This window comes from Peromyscus leucopus, unplaced genomic scaffold (genome assembly GCF_004664715.2).
Source record: "Peromyscus leucopus breed LL Stock unplaced genomic scaffold, UCI_PerLeu_2.1 scaffold_1055, whole genome shotgun sequence".
Lineage (NCBI taxonomy): Eukaryota > Metazoa > Chordata > Mammalia > Rodentia > Cricetidae > Peromyscus > Peromyscus leucopus.
This window is the reverse complement of record NW_023504177.1, coordinates 49,769-70,651: the sequence shown is the minus strand read 5'-3', so window position 1 is coordinate 70,651 and position 20,883 is coordinate 49,769. Positions and strand designations below refer to the sequence as shown.

The following is a 20,883-nucleotide window of genomic DNA, read 5'->3' as shown; positions in this document are numbered from 1 at the left end:
CTCGGCCCCTGGCCAGGGGTAGCCCATCTGCATCTTACACGAAGACAGAGCATTATTCAGAGAATTTAAATTAAAGAGACATGAACATTTTCAATAAACTGGGGCCCAGGTCTTCCTAGAAAGGGGCCGGGCCGGGAGGGGGGTCCGTCGCCACGGAGACCGGGACGGGGGCGCTCGGGCTGGAGCCTCCGGAGAGGCTGGGGAGGACAGGGTGTAATTATCCCCAGGAGGCAGGGGCGGGGAAGGGGAGCAGCCGCTTCTTCCCCGGGGAACCAGGAAGGGAGCCGACTCTCAGGCGCGGCCGTGGCTGGGGCACCGGTCCAGTGACCTGCAGCTGAGCCTGCCTGCCGGGGGGAGGCTCCGGGGGGCGCCGCGTGGACCCCGTCCTGCCGCCCGCCCGTCCTGCCGCCCGCCAGGGGCCGGGAGTCGGCAGGCCCGGAGCGGGCACGTCCTGCGCTTGCGCGCTGGGCAGGAGCGGGGTGGGAAAGTGAACGCGATCGCCAAGGCAACCGGGAGAGCGCAGTCTGGTTTAACGGTCCCGGGGTTGGCACCCACGGGAGGGGTGGGAGTGGGGGGAGCCCCCGCGCACGCGCAAGGTGGACTGAGACCGACTGACCGCTACGCAGGCGCAGACACGCCTCCCGCCGCCTCTTAATCATCTTGCGCAGGCGCTCCGAGCCGCGCTAAAAAGAAAAAAAAAAACCTCCGCAGAGGCCTCGAGCCCCCGTGGCCCCCACTGGCTGCGATTGTCCCGCACACCTTCTCTGGCCTTCCGCGGTCGGCCTTTCTTCCCGATCGCCTCACCGAGAGAGCCAGGCGCCCGGAGTGAGACCCCGCCCCCTCTCCCGTAGCTCCCCGACCCACCTCTCCTCTGCACTCCCTCCCTTTCTGGGTCTTGGAGCCGAAAGGAGCCGAAGCGACGGCGGAAAAAGCCGAAGTTTCCCCCGGTGCCTGAGGCCTTCCCGAAGCCGTGGCGGAAGGGAACGGAAGTCTCCGGAAGGGCGGAGTGACCCAGTGGAACCTCCGGAAAGAGCCGAAGATTAGAATCGGGCTTAGTCTCTTGAGGGCCGTGAGCGAGCGCTGGAAACCTTCGGAAAGAGCCGAAGGTCTGGACGGTTGGGATTGTTGGAAGAGACCGACTGCTTGGACGGGGCCAGCGAGGGGTGGGGCGGATCTTCAGAGCAAGCCAGAGCCTGGGGCGGCTTGAGCTGTAGGAAAAACCCGAACCTTTAGAAGGGGCTGGCGGAGGGAACGCGAGGACCACGGAATCCTCCGAACGTTGAGACACTAGTCTCCGAAAAGTTGCCGAAACTTGGGCAGCCTGCAAAATCCTCGCCTTGGGTGATCCGAGGGCCGCCGCCGCCGCCGCCCGCAGACTCCTCGGTCTGCGGCCGAGAATAGCCGACTGGCTTCGGAGCCGGGCTCGGCGGGCTCGGCGGGGGGCGGGGCGGGCGGGGCGAGGGGTGGAGTCGGGGCGGGGCTTGGGGGGCCTTGATTAGGTAGGCGACGGAGCGCCGGCGGGGGCCGGAAGTAGCCGGAGCCAGCGGCGGAAGTAGCCGGAGCGGGCGGGCGGCAAGGCGAGGCGAGAGCTGCACAGGGCCCTACGCGGCGCCTAAGCATGTCGGACTTCGACGAGTTCGAGCGGCAGCTCAACGAGAATAAACAAGGTGAGGGCGCCGGGGCTGTGGGGCGGCCTCTTGCTTCGCTCCGTGCCCCCTCCGCCGTTTCTCCCTCTGGGTCCCCTCCCCCGGGGCCGCATGATTTAACCCCCCCCCGTCCGCGCCCGCGCGCCGCGTCCACGTGACCGCCCCTTCTCCCCGCCGAGGGAAGGGGCCGCGGGCCGGGCGCAGGGCGCGTGCGCGCAGGGCTCTCCCGCGCCCACGTGGTCCCGGCGGAGGCGGCGCGTTGCGTCGGCGCGTTGAGAGCGCGCCGCATTCTACTACGTGAGGTTTTTTTTTTTTTTGGTTTTTAGGTTTTTCTCTTTTATTTGAGCAAGAGATGAATTTAGGTCCCTTAATCCAGCCTTTTTCTTTTGCTGCCTTGGCACTTCCGCTTCCGGTCGGGCGTACTTTTTCCTTTCTCCACGCCCCCTTTGTTTCCAAAATGGCGGTGGCGAGGCATTCCCTCCCCCCTTGCCTTCACGTGGACTGGCGCTGCAATCTCCCGGTGTTTGCAGATTTCGAGCCTGTTATATATTTTCTCGATTTCTCTGGAGCTTTCCCCGCCAGAATATTTCTGTCCCAGCCGCCACCCGGCGCCTTATATGTAAATGTGTCCGACACCTGTTTGCCCGCCAAAGTCGGGGAAGCCACTGCATTCTTTGTGCCCATCATACACAAATCATGTATGCCTTGGGGTTTTTGGCGGCTGACAGTTTCTGAGAGTGTCTTCCACATCCCTGGTTTTAGGCAAAACCCCAAGTCCTTGTATCATTTCAAACTCGGGTACTTAGACGCAGTCTCACCGTGGAGGTAAAATAGTCAACAAAATGAGAAAGAGGGAGCTGGCCTAATTGACATTAGTGGATTAGTGGATGCAGGTACTCCAAAGTAGGATCTTGTACTGTGAATTTGGATCAGAAAGACAGGCTGTGTCGGTGCTGATGAGTTTAGGGATCCAGAAGAAAGGGCTCTTGTAAGACATGCCTACAACCTTCTCTGTTTTGGTTTGAGTCTGAAGAAGGGCTTAAGTTTCTTGAGGATTGATGCTCAAGCTGGTTTTTGTTCCTGGTTGGTGTTTGCAGGACTGGATGAGGCAATCAGAATTCTTTGAATTGAAGCTAGAGTTGAGAAGAGAGTACCTGAAACAGTGTACGTGGAAAAAGTAATTTTTCTGAGTGCCATTCGTGTTTTCTTTGAGTAGTCTACTGTGTAGGAATTGAATACCTGAGTTCAAATACCTGCATTTGTTGTTGGTAGATATGATGCTCTAATACCTTTGTATCTGTCTCCTGTATGCTGACTATCACTGTATAGTTACTGGGTTTTTGAGATTAGTAACAGTGGTATACATTGATTATAGTTGTAATTAAACTCAGGGCTTACCATGTGTCAAGGCATGGCAATTTGTTAATAACTAATTTTCCCCCCCAAGGCAGGGGGAAGACAGTCCTGGCTGTCTTTGAACTCTGAGTAGATCAGGCTGACAGAGATCCATCCACCTGCCTTTGCCTCCCAGAGTGCTGGGATTAAAGGCGTGCGCCACCACCGCCTGGCTAAATAGATTTCTTAAGTGAGTCATTTGTAACAGGCTTCTGAGGACAAAATAATTTCTTGTTGATCGGGCAAAAAACTGAGACTCATAAAGTTTTTATTTTTCCTTTAAAAAAGAAAAAAGCTCCAGGCATTACTTAGTCGAAAGCTGGAGCTGAGATTAAGTGGAGCAATGCGTACATATAGTATGTGGCTTGGATTACAATAAATGCTTAATTAGCCATATTTGTTACTGTGTAGACAGGTGATCGTTGCTCAGGTAGACCTGGTGTTGGAGTTACAGAATGGTGGGAAAGTGGATGCCCAGTGTTACTCCTGTAAGACCTCGAGACCTGAGTGGTGTAGCTGTGACCTTCATTCAAGGAAGAGAAAACGGGATGTTAAAGCTAAGATCCTGCTTTTGTTTAGAGCTCTGACTGCAAAGCCAGTTGCACTGTGCTGCAAGTGGAGCTGATTTAGCTGGCCTTTGAGGCTGTGGTAGATGAGTTGTAGTTCCAGAGTGTCCCTGCTGATTGGACACAGGGCCTGAGACCTGGCACCCAAGGGTTGGTTGGTGGAGCTTTGTACAGAAGACAACTGTAGTGTAGCATTTTGAGCAAATGAAAATTCCATTTTCTCAACTGGCCAGCGTCATTATGTGGAAGGCGCTTGCCTTGCTGGAAGAAAATTCTGCCAACTTGTCACCCTGCCTGTGGTATTTGTCTCTGACCCAGCCTCCCTGTATTTCTCAGCTTCAGCCCTTTTCAGCCCCCTGAGTCTTCCCTGTTTGCTCTAGGCACCCGGTGTTGTCATTGCTTCCTCTCTGGAGATCTTTGCTGGTCTTTGAGGCTTAGCAGCAGGAAAGACATTTGAGATTTATTTATAAGTGGTGCCACTTGAGGTGTGGCTGCCTGGTGCTGTGCCTGTCCCAATATTCCATTGCTTGCCTCTGTCTAACTCTTGATTGGTAGGTTTTTTATTTTTGGGGTGTGTGAATGCAAATAGTAAAATCCTTTGTCGTTAGTAGTTGTGCCCAGACTGAGGTGAATGTTCTGCCTGATCCTCAACAATGCAGCCTGGTGTCTAACTTACTGGCATTGCAATTTGAGTTGGGGCTTCATTGTTTCTTAGCTGTTGGGCTTTGAGCAAGTCATGGTCTCCTCATGCCTCAGTTTCCTTTTATCTGCTATATGAGCTTCTAGTTTTTCCAAAGCAATAGTGATAATTAAATGCAAGTGAAAGTATTCTGTCTGTGTAGTTTTCTGATAGAAGCATCTTGAGATTGTGTTTTCTTTCCTGGGTGCTTTTCTCAGTATTAGTAGCTAATGGAGTTAAAATAGATTTCAAATTTTGCTACTACTTCTTTTTTTTTTTTTTTGTTTTTGTTTTTTTCGAGACAGGGTTTCTCTGGGTAGCTTTGCGCCTTTCCTGGAACTCCCTTTGGAGACCAGGCTGGCCTTGAACTCAGAGATCCGCCTGGCTCTGCCTCCCAGAGTGCTGGATTAAAGGCGTGCGCCACCACCGCCCGGCCATCAAATTTTGCTACTTCTTGCATCAGAAAAATATATAATACAAATGTGTGGTGAGTTTAAAATCTACTTTGAGATCTTTTTCATTGCTTTTTCCTACTGCTAGTCTTAGAAGTCAGTACTTTTAGGATACACCTGTTAACAATTTTCGAGTTTGTTTTTGTCTGTCACAGGGTCTCCTTTAACTTACTAGCCTCCAATTCCTGTCTCAGCCTTCCACATGCTGGGAACATTAATGTGCCTCCTTACTCCGGACTTTGTGTGTATGTGTTTGTGTAGACTTGACCGTTGAGAAATCAGTGGTACCTTGGAATTAAGGAAATACATTGAAGTGATCCTGGTTTAGCGTCTACCTTGAAGGGCCAGTCTCCAGAATTGAGGTTATATAGTTGTGTTTTTGTAGGTCCAGCAGGCCTGGAACTCTGTGTAGACTAGGCTGGCCTCGAAGTCGAAGAGCTCCATCTGCCTGCCTTTGCCCTCTTAAGGTTCTGTAGTTTTTCTTGCAAGGCTGTTCTCTGTTAGTAGCCATAGTCTCTGAGGCAAAGAGGCTAAGAAGCAGAATAGATATTAGTGAAGACACAAGTCCTTATTCTGTCTAGCCCATCCTGCCTTTGGCTTTGAGAGAGTCAGGCAGGAGGGTCTGGTGGTTTTGGATGAGGCTGCTCTGGACCACCAGTTGAAGTACTGGAGAGGCATCTTTTCCTTACTTTCTGTACATTCAGAAAGAAGTCCTCTTTTTCAGAGGGTGCTTGCTCTTACATTATTCACCTGGTTGGGAAGGGATGGAGTTGAGTTTCCTCACTTCTTAGGGTTACTAGATCCTGTCTGGCACCTGACCCTTGGGGCCTTATGGTGGGACTGTGGGTGCCAGCTGGTTGCAGAGGTTTTTCCTGAGGGGTTGCTGAGTTTCTTCAGGAAAACATCATTGGGTCTCTTGATTCCCCAGCCTCTAGCCCTGCCCCTCTCAGGACGACCCTGGGGTCAGGCCCCTCAGCCCTCGAGGGGGACCAGGAGCCAGCCCCTCTGTCTTCTCTGGCTCCTCAGCTCCTCTTGAGCATCTTCAGGTATCTTACACCCCGGGGGCATTTCCAGGCCCTGTCCCTTTGGTCCCTTCAGAGTCCTTGGGACTCGGGTGTGGACCCAGGAAGCCTGTTGTCTCCCTCCATTAAAGCCCTCCCCTGGGGTGGGGGGTGGCCTCCCTGGGTCTTGGCATAGCCACCAGCACGCAGGGTGGGCTGGGCCTGCACTTTCTCTCCACTCATCCCATCTCTTTTCACACTTGTCCAGAACGGGACAAGGAGAACCGGCATCGGAAGCGTAGCCACAGCCGCTCTCGAAGCCGGGACCGTAAGCGCAGGAGCCGGAGCCGAGATCGGCGTAACCGGGACCAGCGCAGTGCCTCTCGGGACCGGCGAAGGAGAAGGTACTAGAACTCTGGGACGGACCTCTGGCTGGGCCCTCTGTCAGAACCTGGGTCTGTGTGGCTGTTCTCTGTATGGGTGCCCCTTGTTCTGCCTTGAACTCGGGTTTCCCTGTTTCTGGAGTTTGAGTTTCTCTTTCGGCAGTACCAGTGGGTTGCTGGGGCAATAGTTCCTGGGATAGGGAATGAGGCTTTTTCTCTTTCCCTTTCTAAAGGTAACTCTGTCCCTGTCTTTGAGGGCCCAGTTGTTTTTCCTTGCTCTGATCCTGTTTGGGGTTGTCTTCCCTGCTTCCTAGGCGTTCTGGAGTAGGGTAATAGTTGAAGCCTGGGCTTTAGTTTCCAGCTCAGGGCTGTTGGTCTAGTTATTCAGTCATCTTCTCCTCTGGGTTTCCCTCCTCCTCTCTGTTGCTCCTAGGTAAGGAAGTGTGGGATCTCTGAAGTCTCCTTCCTCATCTCACTTTCTCCATAGAGTGACCTAGCTTCTTCCTGCTTCTCCTTACTTCTTTTTTCCTGGAGTAGTAGGGTTGGGGGTGGTTGGCGGGGCCGAGGGGACCTGCATGCTCCCTGTTCTCCTCGGTCCTGCCTCAGTCCCGGGGTTCAGTGACCTTGGGTGGGGTGTGTTGCATTGGGAAGACAAGGTCCCCAGTCACTCCTCCCATACCTTTCCCTCCCTCCCCCAGCAAACCTTTGACCAGAGGCGCTAAAGAGGAGCACGGTGGATTGATGTGAGCTTCTCTCCTGCCCCTTCTGCCCCATGTCCACTCCCTCCTTCCTCACCTGTGCATCTTGCCTGCTTTGTGTCCCCACCCTGGCCTGAGCCCTGGGGAAGAGTGTGTCATCTGCCTGTGTCCCGCCCAGGCCCAGGCCCAGCTCTCCTCCTGGAGAGAGTGGAGCCTGTGTGGGAGGTGTGGAGGGCTGGGAGGTGCCCCTGGTGGGTCTTGCAGGCCCGGGGTTGGTCAGACTGAGGTTACCCTGCCCCACTTTCCCTTCCCCTTCCCCAGTCGTTCCCCCCGCCATGAGAAGAAGAAGAAGGTGCGTAAATACTGGACGTACCACCACCTGGCTTTGAGCACATCACCCCAATGCAGTACAAGGCCATGCAAGGTAGGCCTCCCCCACTTCCTCACAGGCTGTTGTGGAGGTTAACATTGGGACATCTCTTCCATGAGTTGTGCGTGTGTCCTTGGTGAGACTGAAGGATCTCACCCAAGGGCTCTGGCACCTGCTCAGAGTAGCCCTGCTGGAGGAGGGAATTAAGTCTTCCCCACCGGGCCCTTAGGAAACCAGGCTTCTTAGCTTGGGGCCCTGCTGCTGAATTGACTTGGCTGATTGAAGAGCTTCTAAATGAAGTGGGCTAGAGGGTGGGTGGGTGAGGTCAGTGTATGCTGAGTGGTCCTGGTTTTAGGGTTGCTCTAATGGGGTTTTACTCTGTACCCATCTTGAAGCTGCGGGTCAGATTCCAGCCACTGCCCTTCTCCCCACCATGACTCCTGATGGTCTGGCTGTGACCCCAACGCCGGTGCCTGTGGTTGGGAGCCAGATGACCAGACAGGCCAGGCGCCTCTACGTGGGCAACATCCCTTTTGGCATCACTGAGGTACTGCCCTCCTCCTACCCCTGCCCTCTCCCCTGTCCCCCCACCCTGTTCCTCCCCTCCCTCCATTCCTTTCCCCAACCTGCACGGGTCAGACTCTGTTCCTGCAAGACCCCCCGGCCCCTCCCAGACGGACGGATGGAGTTGAGCCAGCCAGGGGCCGGGCTGGGGGTGGCCCTCCCTCCCTCCTCTTCCCCTCTCCCGTCTCCCTTTCCCCAACCTCCTCTAGCAACCCAGGGATCAAACACACACATAACGTACCTACCTACATATTGTACCTACGTGTTGGAGAGAGACAGAGAGGGAGACTCGACACACAGACACACAGACGCACGTCCCTGCAGTTTCTCTGACATGCTCTCCTCTTCTGCCGTCTATCCACATCCTTTTCCCACACATCCCTCCCATGGTCGCTGTTCTTTTATTTTGATAGCCCTGACCTCCCCCACCTTCCCTACCGCTCCTCTCCCCCATCCCTCTCCCCACCCCTTCCCGTGGCACCCCCTGAGAATCCCGAGATCAAAGAGTTGTTTCCATTTCTCTTTAAAGTGAAATATTGTGGGGCTGAGATCCCTCGTAGCAACAAAAAGTTTGCTACCATCGTCGAAGGCAAGTAAGGTCCATTCTGACTTTCTCAACCTGCACTTTGCTACATTTGATAAACCAGCCCCCCGGACTCCAGGGCCCCCACATCACTCTTTTCTCCCCCTCCCGCCCTGCCCCTTCCTCCCCTGCTCCTCCATCCCTCCTGCCCTGCACTCTCCTCCGTGCTCTGCCTCTCTCTGGGCTCCCTTCCTGTCCCTTGGCTTGTCTTTCTCTTCTTGCCTGTTGCTCTTCTGCCTTCCCTGCCTTGTCTGCACCGGGTGTTTCTTCCGTGTCGTCATCCTCGTGCTTTTCTTTCTCTTGCTGTCCTGTTCTTCCATCCTTTCTTGAATAACTTTTCCTCCTCCTCTTCCTCTTCCTCCTCGTGTTTGGACTCCATGGCTCCCCTCACGCCTGTCCTGTCTGCCCGTTGGCTCCTGTCTCCTGTTTCCTCCTTTCTCCTCCTGCATTTGTTGCTACTATTGACCTCTATACCCTGACCCATATTCCACTGTCCCTTCCCCCTTCTCCCTCCCCTCATTCCTCTCCCCTTACCCCCAAACCCCTCTGTGTCTCCCTCTCTCACCCTTCCCCTCCTCTCTCCACCTCCCTCCCCGCCCTCCCTGTCTCCTATTCCCTCTGCAGGAGGCTATGATGGACTTCTTCAACGCCCAGATGCGCTTGGGCGGATTGACGCAGGCCCCGGCAACCCAGTCTTGGCTGTGCAGATAAATCAAGACAAGAATTTTGCCTTTTGGAGGTGAGCTTTCCAGTGATGGAGTAAGGGGTAGTGGGGCTGGTCTGTGCTGCCCTCTCTGACGGCTTTCTCTGCACCCGTTTTCCATTTGGCTGCTGTAGGAGCTCTGCAGTCCCCTCCTTCTTATGCCTTCGTGTTCTCTCTCCCCTGGGAGGCCTGTTTGGGCCCTGCTTGCTTTGTGGGTTTCTGCGGACTGTTCTGGCCCAGTCCACTCTGCTTAGTCTACACTGGTCTTGCAGAGGACACAATGTGCTTTTTTCTCTTTGGGACTTAGGCTGAAGCAGTTCACTCCAGATGTTTGTTTCTAAGTCACCTTTCAAGGCAGTTGCTCTCTATGATCTATGCAGACCTAGCTTTCAACTCTGGGGCCATACTCATAAAACACAGTGGAGGTGCTGGAGTGATGTAGGCTGCTGAGGTTCTTGAGTGTTCCTTCTTAGTCTGCACTTGCCCATCAGAGTCTACTTTGATTTGTACTGTTGGAGACTTCATCAGCTTAAATGTCGCTTCATCAGAAAGCCTGGGCTGTCATTGCCACTAAACTCAGTTGACCTGACTTCCCATGCTGGCTTCTCTCAGCAGTTGGTCCCTTTCCAGCACTGTCTTGTCAGAGCTTAGGACTCTGTGCTTGCTTTCATATCTGGGGTGCCAGGATATTTGCTTTCTAGAATGTGAGCTTCTAGAAGCAATCTCGTGACTGTTAGTCCATTGGCTAGTCCAGGGTTTGGTGTATGATATTTGTTTATACAAGTGGGAGGAAAGTTACAGTCCTGGGGTCTGGGAGCTGGTCTAATCTAGTCCCTGCCTACCTGTTAATTCTACTGTTTTTCTTTTTCCTTCAGTTCCGTTCAGTGGATGAGACGACCCAGGCCATGGCCTTCGATGGCATCATCTTCCAGGGCCAGTCATTGAAGATTCGAAGGCCTCATGACTACCAGCCGCTGCCTGGCATGTCAGAGAACCCTTCTGTTTATGTGCCTGGTGAGTGGGAATTTGTTGGGGTGGGAGGTGGGGATTGGATTCACTATTCCCTCCACCCAGATTCCTGTACTTAGCCCAGCTAGAGTTGCTTGGAGATAGTGTGTGTGTGTGATTTGGACCCTGTGGATAGATACTCTTCTAGCTTAGCATGTGTCCTGGGCATCTGAGGTGGTGAGCTGTGATCTGGGAATACACAGCCTGTAAATGTCAGCCAGGTTCAGACCAGAGGTGTTGGGAAGTGTGGCACTTGCAGTCTGGGCATTGTTTCTGCCTTGGCCCTTGGTCCTGGAATTTCAGGGCTTGGTGTGTATGTATGTACCTACAGGTGCATATCAACAGACCTCTGCCTGGTCCTGGTGTGTGGTCCTAGCATGTCAGTGCTCACTGATTCCATGTCTGTCTGGCATGTGTTCTGGGCTATTTCTTCTAGTTGTATTTACTTACCTTTGATTGGTAGGTCACAGTGTGAAACCTACAGACAGGGTCATTGAGAAAAATAGATTTTGAATGTTCTGCATTAATCTTTCAGAATTTAAAAGGCCCTGCATGTGTGTCAACCTGCAGGCCGTAGTTTGCTGAGCTAGCATTTGGCAGATGAGGTGGGGTGTAAGTGGAGATGTGTAACTTGTTTGTCCTGCTGGGCTGTAGGAAGCCATGGTGTTGGGGCTCTAGCTAAGTGGGAATGAGGGCCAGGTCTGAGGTTGATTGGGACTTTCAGAATTGGGGGTCCTGCTTGCTCGCTGATGCTCAGCATTGGAGGATGCCCACTGGGGCCAAGTTCCCCTTCACTTTAGAGCAGGGAAAAATTCCTGGTAGTGGAGGTCTTGGGGTCAGGGTCCTGATTACCACATACATTTTCACAGTAAGTTCTGGTGAGGTCAGTGCCTCTTTCCACTCTACACGTTTAGGTCTAAAACTAACATGCTCCTCAATGTACTGCTTGAAGAAGATTCACTGTGGTACTGAGGATTGAACCCAGGGTCTCTGCCGTGAATCCCAGGCCCCTTTGAGTTCTTGAGAGAGGGTCTCACTACAGGGCTGGAGCTGGAGCTTGAGCTTCCAGCCCGTCGCTGCTTGAGTGATTGGGGTATTACTAGGCCTGTGCCACGGTCCGGCTTGCTCGGTGACTGGCTACACCTCTCAGATGAAGCTACAGGACATCTTGTTTCTACCTCTTCCTTGCCACCAAATGCACTGTGTGAACTGCTCTTCAGTTACATAGTCAGCCACCTGCTGGTCTTACTGTGTCGTATGCAGGTGTTGCCTGTCCCTGGATCTGCTTTAGCCTTCAGTTGCAAATTATGACTTGGGAGTCAGCTGTGGCCTACTGCGTGTGTTTACAAATAGATTTGGCACACAGTCAGACCTTTTATGTTACCTGTTTTTTATTAGTGTTAACATCATTGTGCTAAAAATTGTACTTAGCCTTTGTACATACATGTTAAGTAGTCTGCCACTGCGACGATATCCCGATCTTTTTACTAGTGTTTTGAGGCAGTCTCTGAGGGAGGCCTTGAACTTTTGGTCTTTCTGCATCAGCCTCTTGCATATTTGGGATTATAGTCTTGTACCAGGAGCCTGGCTGTAGAGTTTTTTTGTATCTGGTATGTAACCCCAGACTGGTCTCTCCAATTCGACTCTTGCCTCCTCGCCTCCAGTGTTGATCACACAAGGATGTGCCACACGACACCTGCCTCTGTAAGTGTTAATCACAGTTTGATAGGACATCCTCTGTAGAAGGTGGGATTGTCATTTCACAGAGGAGGAAAGCTGGGAATGGTGGTGAATTTTTTGTTCATGGTCATTAAATTCATAGGTATCCTGGGCTGCACAGGTTGGCTCTGGAGTCTTCTCAAGCTCTTTCTCTGTCCTCTTTCTGCTGTAACGTGTAACGTGCAGGCACAAGTGTTGGGTTATGTCTGTGCTAAGTGGCAAGCCCTCTTCCAGGGAGTCTGCTGCGATTAAACCATAGTCTTTGGGAGTGCCTATACCTGAAGAGGTTTGGCTTTCCAGCTCTGCCTGTGATTTGGCACCTCATTACCACTTTGGAGAACGCAGCAGCAAGTGGGATTCTGCCTTTATGCCCTATCTTCTGAATTTCCAAAGGAGGAAAACAAATGTCACTACATAGACCAAAGAAGAAAAATGTGATGAAATCTAATATCTTGATCATTGGGTTAAAAAACAATTTGTAAATTGGAAGGCTGACATCCTCCCTGGTGAGAGTGTGTGCTGGTAACTTGAGATTGCTATCACCTGGGGTGGAAGCCGAGCTGTCCACAGAAGTGAAGCTCTTCTTAGTCACCCAGTGTTGGCACTGCTTGTGTGAAATGAAGCTTGTGTATGTCCCCTAGTGTGGTGTCCCTGTTTCTGTGGGTGTAGCAGCAAAGAATTGAATGGGCCCCTAGTGTCCTGCCTTGGCACTGTGAGAGATTGTGGGGGATTGCTGCTGCCATGACCTGCCTTACTGCTTACTTGTCAGAGAGACGAAGAGCCACGCTGCTGAGCTGCCTTTGAGAGACACTGTTGAGTTGGGCTCTAGAAGTCACCTTTTCCCTACTCTTAGGGCTTTACTCCTTTTGAATTAGACCTGGGGATTTTGATGAGATAGATTTAATTTTTTTTTTAAGTTTCATTTTATGTGTGTGAGTGTTTCTACCTACATATGTCTGTGTACCGTATGCATGCCTGGTGCCCAAGGAGGTCAGAAGAGTGAGTCGGATCTCTAGAACTGGAGTTATGGATGGTTGTGAGCCATCATGTGGGTGCTGGTAAACTGAACCTGCGTCCATTGCAAGAACAACAAGTTCTTAACTGTTGAGCCATCTCTCCAGCTCCAGATGGTAGGTGTTTAAAGTAGTTGGATCCTGGCCAATGGCAGCGCTGGCTATGCCCTGGTTCTCAGTGCTTCTGCTTGTCATGGTGGCTCTTGAACGAGGCCTGTTGTGGTCTGTATGAGTCTACTACTGGGTTACAGCTCTGGTGGTTAGAAGTCTCTGGGGTTGATGCCTGCAGTTCTCTGGGCTAAAGTGTTATAATGGGGCAGATGATAGCCTGGAAGATGGATGGGGCACAGTGGCTGAGGTTCTATATGCCCATTAATATCTTACCCTCTCATAGATTAGGATGGACTGCTGAACTTAGTAGGGGGAGGGCAGAAAACGGGGAGGCTACGTAGTGGGACTTTTGAACTGAGGAGTCAGGCTGGATTGATGCTGGGCCCGATGATGGCTCTGAGAATTAAGTGATGGTAATACTGGTGAGGCTTGCATGGTGCCACACAGAACTGTCTGGCCAGCACTTATCCATGTGGGTCCAGAGTTGAGCTGAGCAGGCAAGTCAGACTTCCTCAGCTGATAGCACCGTGTGGTACATTGGATCTTGAATGGATCCTGAACACAGCTTCCCAGAGCTGGCCACGAGTCACCACTGCAGGTGGCTAGCACTGAGGCCCTGCTCTGTGGTTCTCAGCAGCCTCTCCGCTCCTTGTCACTCTGCCCTGGAAACAGGCACCCCTGCAGGACCTGAAGGCAAAGGACTGAGCATTTGAGTGAGAGTTCCGAGGGTTGGCAAATCTTAGGACATTTTTGACGTTCAGTTGTTGGTGTTCTATGTGTACTTTTTAGAATGTGGGGGGTGTGGTGTTGGAAGTGTGTATAGTGTGGGTTCCTCCCTCCCACCTTTATTGATGAGGTGTCTTAGGTAGGATAGGACTTGTGAAGGGGCTTACTGTAGACTTTTTTTTGAGACTGAGCTTCCTGCCTTAGCCTTCTAAGTGTTGAAAGACAAGCGTGGGGGCAGGGTTGGGGGATTTAGCTCGGTGGTAGAGCGCAAGGCCCTGGGTTCTTCAGTCCTCAGCTCCTAAAAAAAAAAAAGAGAGAAAACAAGCGTGTATGTTACCACTCCCTGCTTCTCCTTGGATGTTGAGAAATGACTGTATACTGGAGTTGAAGTCTTTATACATTCTGTCTTTAGGAGTTGTGTCCCACTGTAGTCCCAGACTCGGCCACAAACTGTTCATCGGGGGCTTGCCCAACTACCTGAATGATGACCAGGTAAGTCCTCTGCCCCCTTGCTAGCCACCCCTCTCAGCCTGACCAAACCCTGATGGATTGTTGGCCTCCTGCAGGTGAAGGAACTGCTGACATCCTTCGGGCCTCTGAAGGCCTTCAACCTGGTCAAGGATAGTGCCACAGGGCTCTCCAAAGGCTATGCCTTCTGTGAGTACGTGGACATCACGTGAGATCAGGCCCTGACGCTTCTTAACTGGCTGTGTTTCTAAGCCTAGGTCTCCTCTCCTCAGGCTAGGGTGGGAGGTGGTTGGTCTGAAGCAAGGGCTTGTGGGGACTCATCCTTTCCCGTGGTTTTGCCTCTTTCCAAACTAAATGCCCTTGGCCTTCCGCTCTTTCCCCATCGATGCTTGGTGCTTTGGGGGAAGTGCTGGGCCCCCGGTTCCTGACCTGTGCCTCCCCCGCACCCCTCCACCCTTCGTCCTCTGACCATAGGCCATTGCGGGGCTGAATGGGATGCAGCTAGGGACAAGAAGCTGCTTGTCCAGAGGGCGAGTGTAGGAGCCAAGAATGCCACGCTGGTGAGCCTCCCGGCACGTCATCTTCCATTGGCTAGAGGGACCCTGGGGGTGGAAGGGTTGGATGGGAAGGTTTCTTAAGTTCGGCCCCAGTTTTCATGGGAGGGGATTTGGGCAGTGGGTTCATAAAAGTGTTAAGTAGAGGAATGGTCCCCCTGGTTGGGTGTGAGAGGCACAGGCTTGAATGGAGGGAGGCTAGTCTGAGCCATTTGGTGACATTGCTGTTCTCCCTGACCCCACAGAGTACTATCAATCAGACACCTGTGACCCTTCAAGTGCCCGGCCTGATGAGCTCTCAGGTGCAAATGGGCGGCCACCCGACTGAGGTCCTGTGCCTCATGAACATGGTGCTGCCCGAGGAGCTGTTGGACGATGAAGAGTACGAGGAGATTGTAGAGGATGTACGAGATGAGTGCAGCAAGTATGGGCTGGTCAAGTCCATTGAGATTCCCCGGCCCGTGGACGGCGTCGAGGTGCCTGGCTGTGGAAAGGTCAGGGTGCTGTCTTTGTTTTGTGTGCCACCCTTACCACCCTCTGCATCTCTCCATGTCCCTCCAGTTCTGGCCAAGAGTGATGCAGGGGCTCCAGAGAGGACCAAGGCCTTCTGGGAGCTTGGGGCCTATAGCAAGAATTTGGTCTCAACCTATCTGTTTTTTCTGTTCCTTGTGGGATATGTTTGCAAGTGGCTTTGCCTTCCTTGTGAGATGAGAGAGAAAGGTGCCATATACAATCATTACTTACGTGTCTCAGGTGCCAGGTACCTTGAAGCTATGTCTGTTCTTGTCAATGGCTCCCGAACCTCTTCATAGGATGTGGCACAAATGTGACAAGCCACACAGCTAGGCATCGCATGTCTGTGGTCTTGATTTCAGAGGCCACGGAGTTAACACCTCTGCACTGTGCTAGGTTTAGATAAGCTTTGCATGTCCACCTTGAAGGTGCTGCTGAGGGTTGGTGGTATTCTTACTCTGCTATATTTGCTTGTGAACAGAGCTCTTGACCACAAACAGCTGGGGACACAGTTTTGTTGGGCAGTACCAGGAAGGCTGGGAATCAAAGTTGTCTGATTCCTTAATTTTCTTTCTGGTACTGGAGATGGGGTCCAGGAGCTCTCCTATACTAGCTAGGCAAGTGCTTTACTACTGAGTCACATCCACAGACCCAGGTTCTGGTTTTAGATAGGTAGTAGTTGAAAGGTGGAAGTAAGTTTCAGTGAGGTGAGGTTGTCTTGCTAGGCAAGTCTGTCCTCAGTGGATGAACAAAGCAGAGACTTCAGGTAGTATTGTGTGTGTGTGGTTCATGGTGGGTATATTCAGGGTAGGACCCCCCCCCCCCAAGACAGGGTTTCTCTGTAGCCCTGGTTCTGGAACTCTCTCTGTAGACCAAGCTGGCCCCAAACTCAGAAATCTGCCTGCCTCTGCCTCCTGAGTGCTGGGATTAAAGGTGTGAGTCACTACGGCCGACCAAAAGTAGGGGCTTGCTGTGTCCCTGTGGAGCTGCTGGCTGTACGGCAGGCAGGTGTGAATGGGTTGAGAGACAGGATGTTCAGCCTTGTGTGGTGGAAAGGAGCATGTGTAGGGTTTGTGAGAGAAGGCCAGCTTTGCAGGAAGGACTAGGGAGAGGGCCTTAGGAACTTGAGGAAGCTAGGGCTTTTCCCTAGAGAGAGAGAAAGGCTGATGTGAGGCCAGCTAGTTTGGTGAATGTATGGAGAGGGCCCAGGCGTGAGTCAGGTGATCTGTGAAATATCTCGTATTAACCTGAGAGATGCTGATCTGCTTTCAAGTATGTTCCAGTGCTGGAGGATTGATGTGTTTTATAGTCAAGGACGTACTGCATACAGTCCTGTAAAGTGTTATCATCTGGTGATATATAGTTGTTTGTATCTCCCATCAAATTTGAAGTGGTGATATTGTGAAATTGCCCAGTGACATTCAGAAACCATTGGTGTCCATGAGTGGTGTGGTGTTGGCTGTAGTAGGGGATGAAAGAAATGGATGAGTTGGGGAGGCTTGAGCCCTTTAACTGTCCATATCTTGGTGATTGGTATGGGTTTGTGGAGATGGAGAGGGAGAAAGGCCCAAGAGACTAAGAGTGTCAGGTGAGGTGGAGGGCAACAACAGACTTGGCCCGCCACCTTTGAGGTCACTTACCTGGAGACCCTAATAGAGACTGCTAGGAAGCAGTCAGCTGGACAGATGGGAACTCCGGGGGGTGGGGGTTGGCAGAAACAGTGTGCCAGTTCCTAAGGGGAGGCTGGGCAGGTTCCAAACGCACCGTGGGAATGCAGCCGAGGTGTGCAGGGTGGGGCTGGCGTGCAGGAGTCAGGAGGAAGACGATCTCCTCCTGCTTCCTGTGTCACCATTTGTATCTTAGGGAAGGAAGCCTGGCTTAAGTGGGATTGAGTAAGTGCAGGGGAAGGTGTGAGTGGAGAGAGAGGTTGGCTTCTTGAGCAGCTGGCCTTTTTATTTATTTTTTTTTAAATGGATTTTCATATTTGAGACAGGGTTTTGCTATGTTGCCTAGGCTGGCTGGCATCGAACTCTCAGGCTTTGGCACTGGAAGCATACACTACTATATCCACCTTATTTTTGTTGTTTATGGGTCTTTTAAAAATACCTAAGAGAGCAGCTAGGTGGTGATGGCACATGAGGCAGAGGCAAGCGGATCTCTGAGTTCGAGGCTAGCCTGGTCTACAGAGTGAGTTCCAAGACAGCCCTAGCTACACAGAGAAACCCTGTCTCAAAGGAAAGAAAGAAAGAAAGAGGCTGATGTGGCTATTTTCAGTATTTATCACCCAGCTCTCAAGTTATCAGTATTTCTGGGAGTGGCTTTGTTTCTGCTCTGAGATCGGGTCTTGGGTAGCCCCGGCTGGCCTTGGGCCTGTGATCCTGCCTTAGCCTCCCTGGTGCTGGGGATAGCAGGTGTGTATCCTCACACCTGGCTTATACAGTGCTTAAAGCATGTCTCAGAGTTCATGTTAAAACCTAGCTATATTTCTCAATTGTTGGCATTTTGGAATAGATAAGTGTTTTGGGGTTTGGACATGTATAGGTAGGTGCTACGTCCTCTTTGTGACAACAGACATTGCTCATTATCTCCTGGGGACATGTTCTGTCCCTAGTTGAGATCCAGTGTTGTAACCTCAGTTTTAAAAAAACCCCAAAGAATACTGTTAACTACAGCAAAACAGCCTTCATTAATTTCTTGGTGTCTAATCTACCTAAGTTTTGTTTTGTCTCTGGAATGTCTTGTTTCAGTAGGTCCAAACCCCAAATTTGGTTGCTGTTTGTTCATTTCTTTTAAAACAGGACCCCCCCCCCAGGTTTCTTTGTGTAGCACTACTACGCCCGGCTTCTTTTAAACAGATCTTTTAACTCACACACTTTTGTTTTGTGCAAACATGGGACAGCTTTCAGGAGAGAAGTCAGGTCTTTCCGGAAGTGGTTGAGGGGCTTGAACTCAGGGTGTCAGAGTTGTATAGCAAGCTTTTGGCCCACAGTTGTCCTATCAGTTTTATCTCGTCATCCCACCCCATCTCCCTTCAAAGTCAAGCTGGTTGTTTGCTGAAGTAGGGCAGTAGTTGTTGGGTCTTCCATGTTAGAGTAGCTTCCTGTATTCATGTCCTGTAAGCAGGTAGGACAGGATTAGTGGCATGAATAGATGAAGGTTCAAGTGCTTTAATTCCGTTTGGACTTGGAACCTCATTTCTGAGCTTTCCTTATCCACTGTGTGGGACGGCGTGGCTGTTACCGGGCTTGGGGAGCACCCTGTGGAATGCCTGATAGAGAAGTGACCCTTCTCCTCTGGGATCTTGCCTCTGGCCACCTGCCCAGTGTACCCAGGTGACTCAGGCCTGCCTGTTTCTCTCCATTCCTGTGATGTCTCTGTTCTTTGCTGTCTTGGGGTTCGGAGAATGTTTGGGTGAGCATCCTCAAACTGAATTGAAGGTCTTTTCACGGTCTGTGGTGAGGTGTGTTTCTTTCCTGTGCTGATTCTGGACTTCAATGTGACTAGTTGCTCCGGGCCAGCCTTGTTCACAGCTCTGCCTCTTGTTTCTACAGATCTTTGTGAGTTCACCTCTGTGTTTGACTGCCAGAAGCCATGCAGGGCCTAACCGGCCGCAAGTTCGCCAACAGAGTGGTGGTCACAAAATACTGTGACCCTGACTCTTACCACCGCGGGACTTCTGGTAGAGGTGGCTGGGGGAGGGTGGGGGCAGGGCTGGCTGGGGGCTTTCCCCACCTGTCCCCCCTCCTTTCCCCTCGCTGAAGATGATGGGCAGAGGAGTGACAGCCGAATGACAGCCGGCAGCAACTGGAATGGCAGCAATTAAGGGGGGCGGGGGGCGGGGGCTAGGGCAGGAAGGGGCCTGGGCAAGTGCACACAGGCCCACACAGACACATGCACCCACAGACACAGAGGGAAGGGGCTGGGACGGGGCTGTGTGCACAGCAGGGCGGGTAGGACCCCACAGCCCCGTCCCAGGCGGCTCCTCTATCCCTGACACCCTCTCCTCCCCTCCCCATGGTAGGAACATAGCGTGTTTATATTTTATGGCCAAACTCTTTTGAATTTTGTTGTCTGGCCCTCAGTGCCCTGCCTCCCTTTGCAGGACCACAGCTCCCGTCCTCTGGCTTCTGGTCTCCCTGTTCTCCACCCTGGTTTCTTAAGTAGTTGGTTTTCTCTTTAGTCTTACCTGACCCTCAACCGTGGTCTCCGTCCCGCTCCTCCTCTCTGTGGCAGTTTCATATTTGCTAATACGAATTTGCTCATTAAACATTTTGTTGTATTTTACTTTCTGGAGCCCCTTCTGTGTCAGTGTGTGCGCCCTTCTCTTGCGGTCGTGGGGGTGGGGGTGGTACCAGGGAGGGAGGCGGGCCTGAGCACCTTGTGGACGCCATCCTGGAGGCTCAGGTGCTGGCTCCGATGGTTCCCGCCTCTTCACAGCTGAATGTGTTGATGCGGAAGTGACGCAAGGGTACACAGACGCAGTCCCGTGCGCCGGAAGTGATGCCAGGGAGGGTTTGGTCGCGGAAGTAGGCTGCCGGGCGAGGTGCAGAGGGGGGCGCGCGGGGTCACTTCCGCTTCCGGTCCGTCGCACCTTCGGTTGCTTCCCGTCCGCTCGGCGGCTCCCTCCCCCGCCCGGCTCTCCGCGCCCCTCCCGGGCGCCGGGGCGGCGGGGCCGTCGCCGTGCGGCCCTCCGTGCGTCCGTGCGTCTGTGCGTGCGCCCGTGCGCACCTCTGCTTCCCGCAGCCCGGCGCGCGCTCCGCGACACACCGAGGCCGAGCGGGGGCAGGGGGCTGACCGTCATGACCCCCGGGAGCCCGGTGTGAGTGGGCCGAGGTGAGAGAGGGGCGCGATGCTGGCCTCCGTCGCGGCGAGTCCGGTGTCCTGGCCGGGCCGTGGCACGCGCGGGTCGGCCAGCCTCGGAGCCGGCGTTCCAGCCGCTGATGGCTTGTGGCTGCTTTGTACCACTGTGCCCGGGTCGGGTTTGCCTGCCGGTGTGTGTCTCTGCTGGGGTTGTCAGTGTCCCCGTCTCGCGCGGTCCTGTTGCTTGTGTTGCCCTGCCTCTGTTTCGGTGTTCGTACAAAAGGGTTCGGAGATCCGAGTGCCGTGTGTCCGTGTCTGGATCGCTCCGTGTTCCTGTCAGGATACCGTTCTTGCCCCTTGTGGGTTGTGTCTTCATTTCCCCGGACCTGCCTCCCTCTGGTGCATGTTTCTCTCCCGGTCTTCACGTCTCGTTTTTGTCACCATCGCTGTCGTCCCCCAGGCCCTAAGTTCCTTCCCCGGAACCTTTCGCTTTGGTTGAGGATGCGCCCCTTTTCCCCAGGGTTCTGAGTTTCTGGTGGTATGGGTAGGAGCTCTGACTGGGATCCAGACGCCCTGCTGCTTGCCTCGGTCTCCAGACCTCAGTTTCCTAGCCTTCTAAATGGAAGCGTTCGTACCTAGTTCTGCACCACAGGCTCTCCGCACATTAATTGAGGTGGTGCTTGTGAAGTGCTTAACAGTGTCTGGCCCGGAGTTAAGTGTTTGAGCTCTGGCTATTATTATTGGAGATTTTTGTTTCGCTTAGTGTTTAATACCAGTTATTTGAATTCCCCGTGGGGAGAATTTCGCTGTATTGTTGGCACTGTTTAATAAACATTTCTAAATTAATTAAATGTGGAAAACTGCCTCATTCTCAGCAGTATCTGTGAAATCTGGTATTTTTTTTTCAAACATGCTTGAAGTAGGTTGGTGT

General features: G+C 52.7%; 1 pseudogene; it reads left to right on the top strand.

Annotated features, from left to right (window-relative positions):
• Positions 1-1,615: 1,615 nt before the first annotated feature.
• LOC114684819 lies at positions 1,616-18,975 on the top strand (annotated as a pseudogene).
• The last annotated feature ends 1,908 nt before the right edge of the window (positions 18,976-20,883 follow it).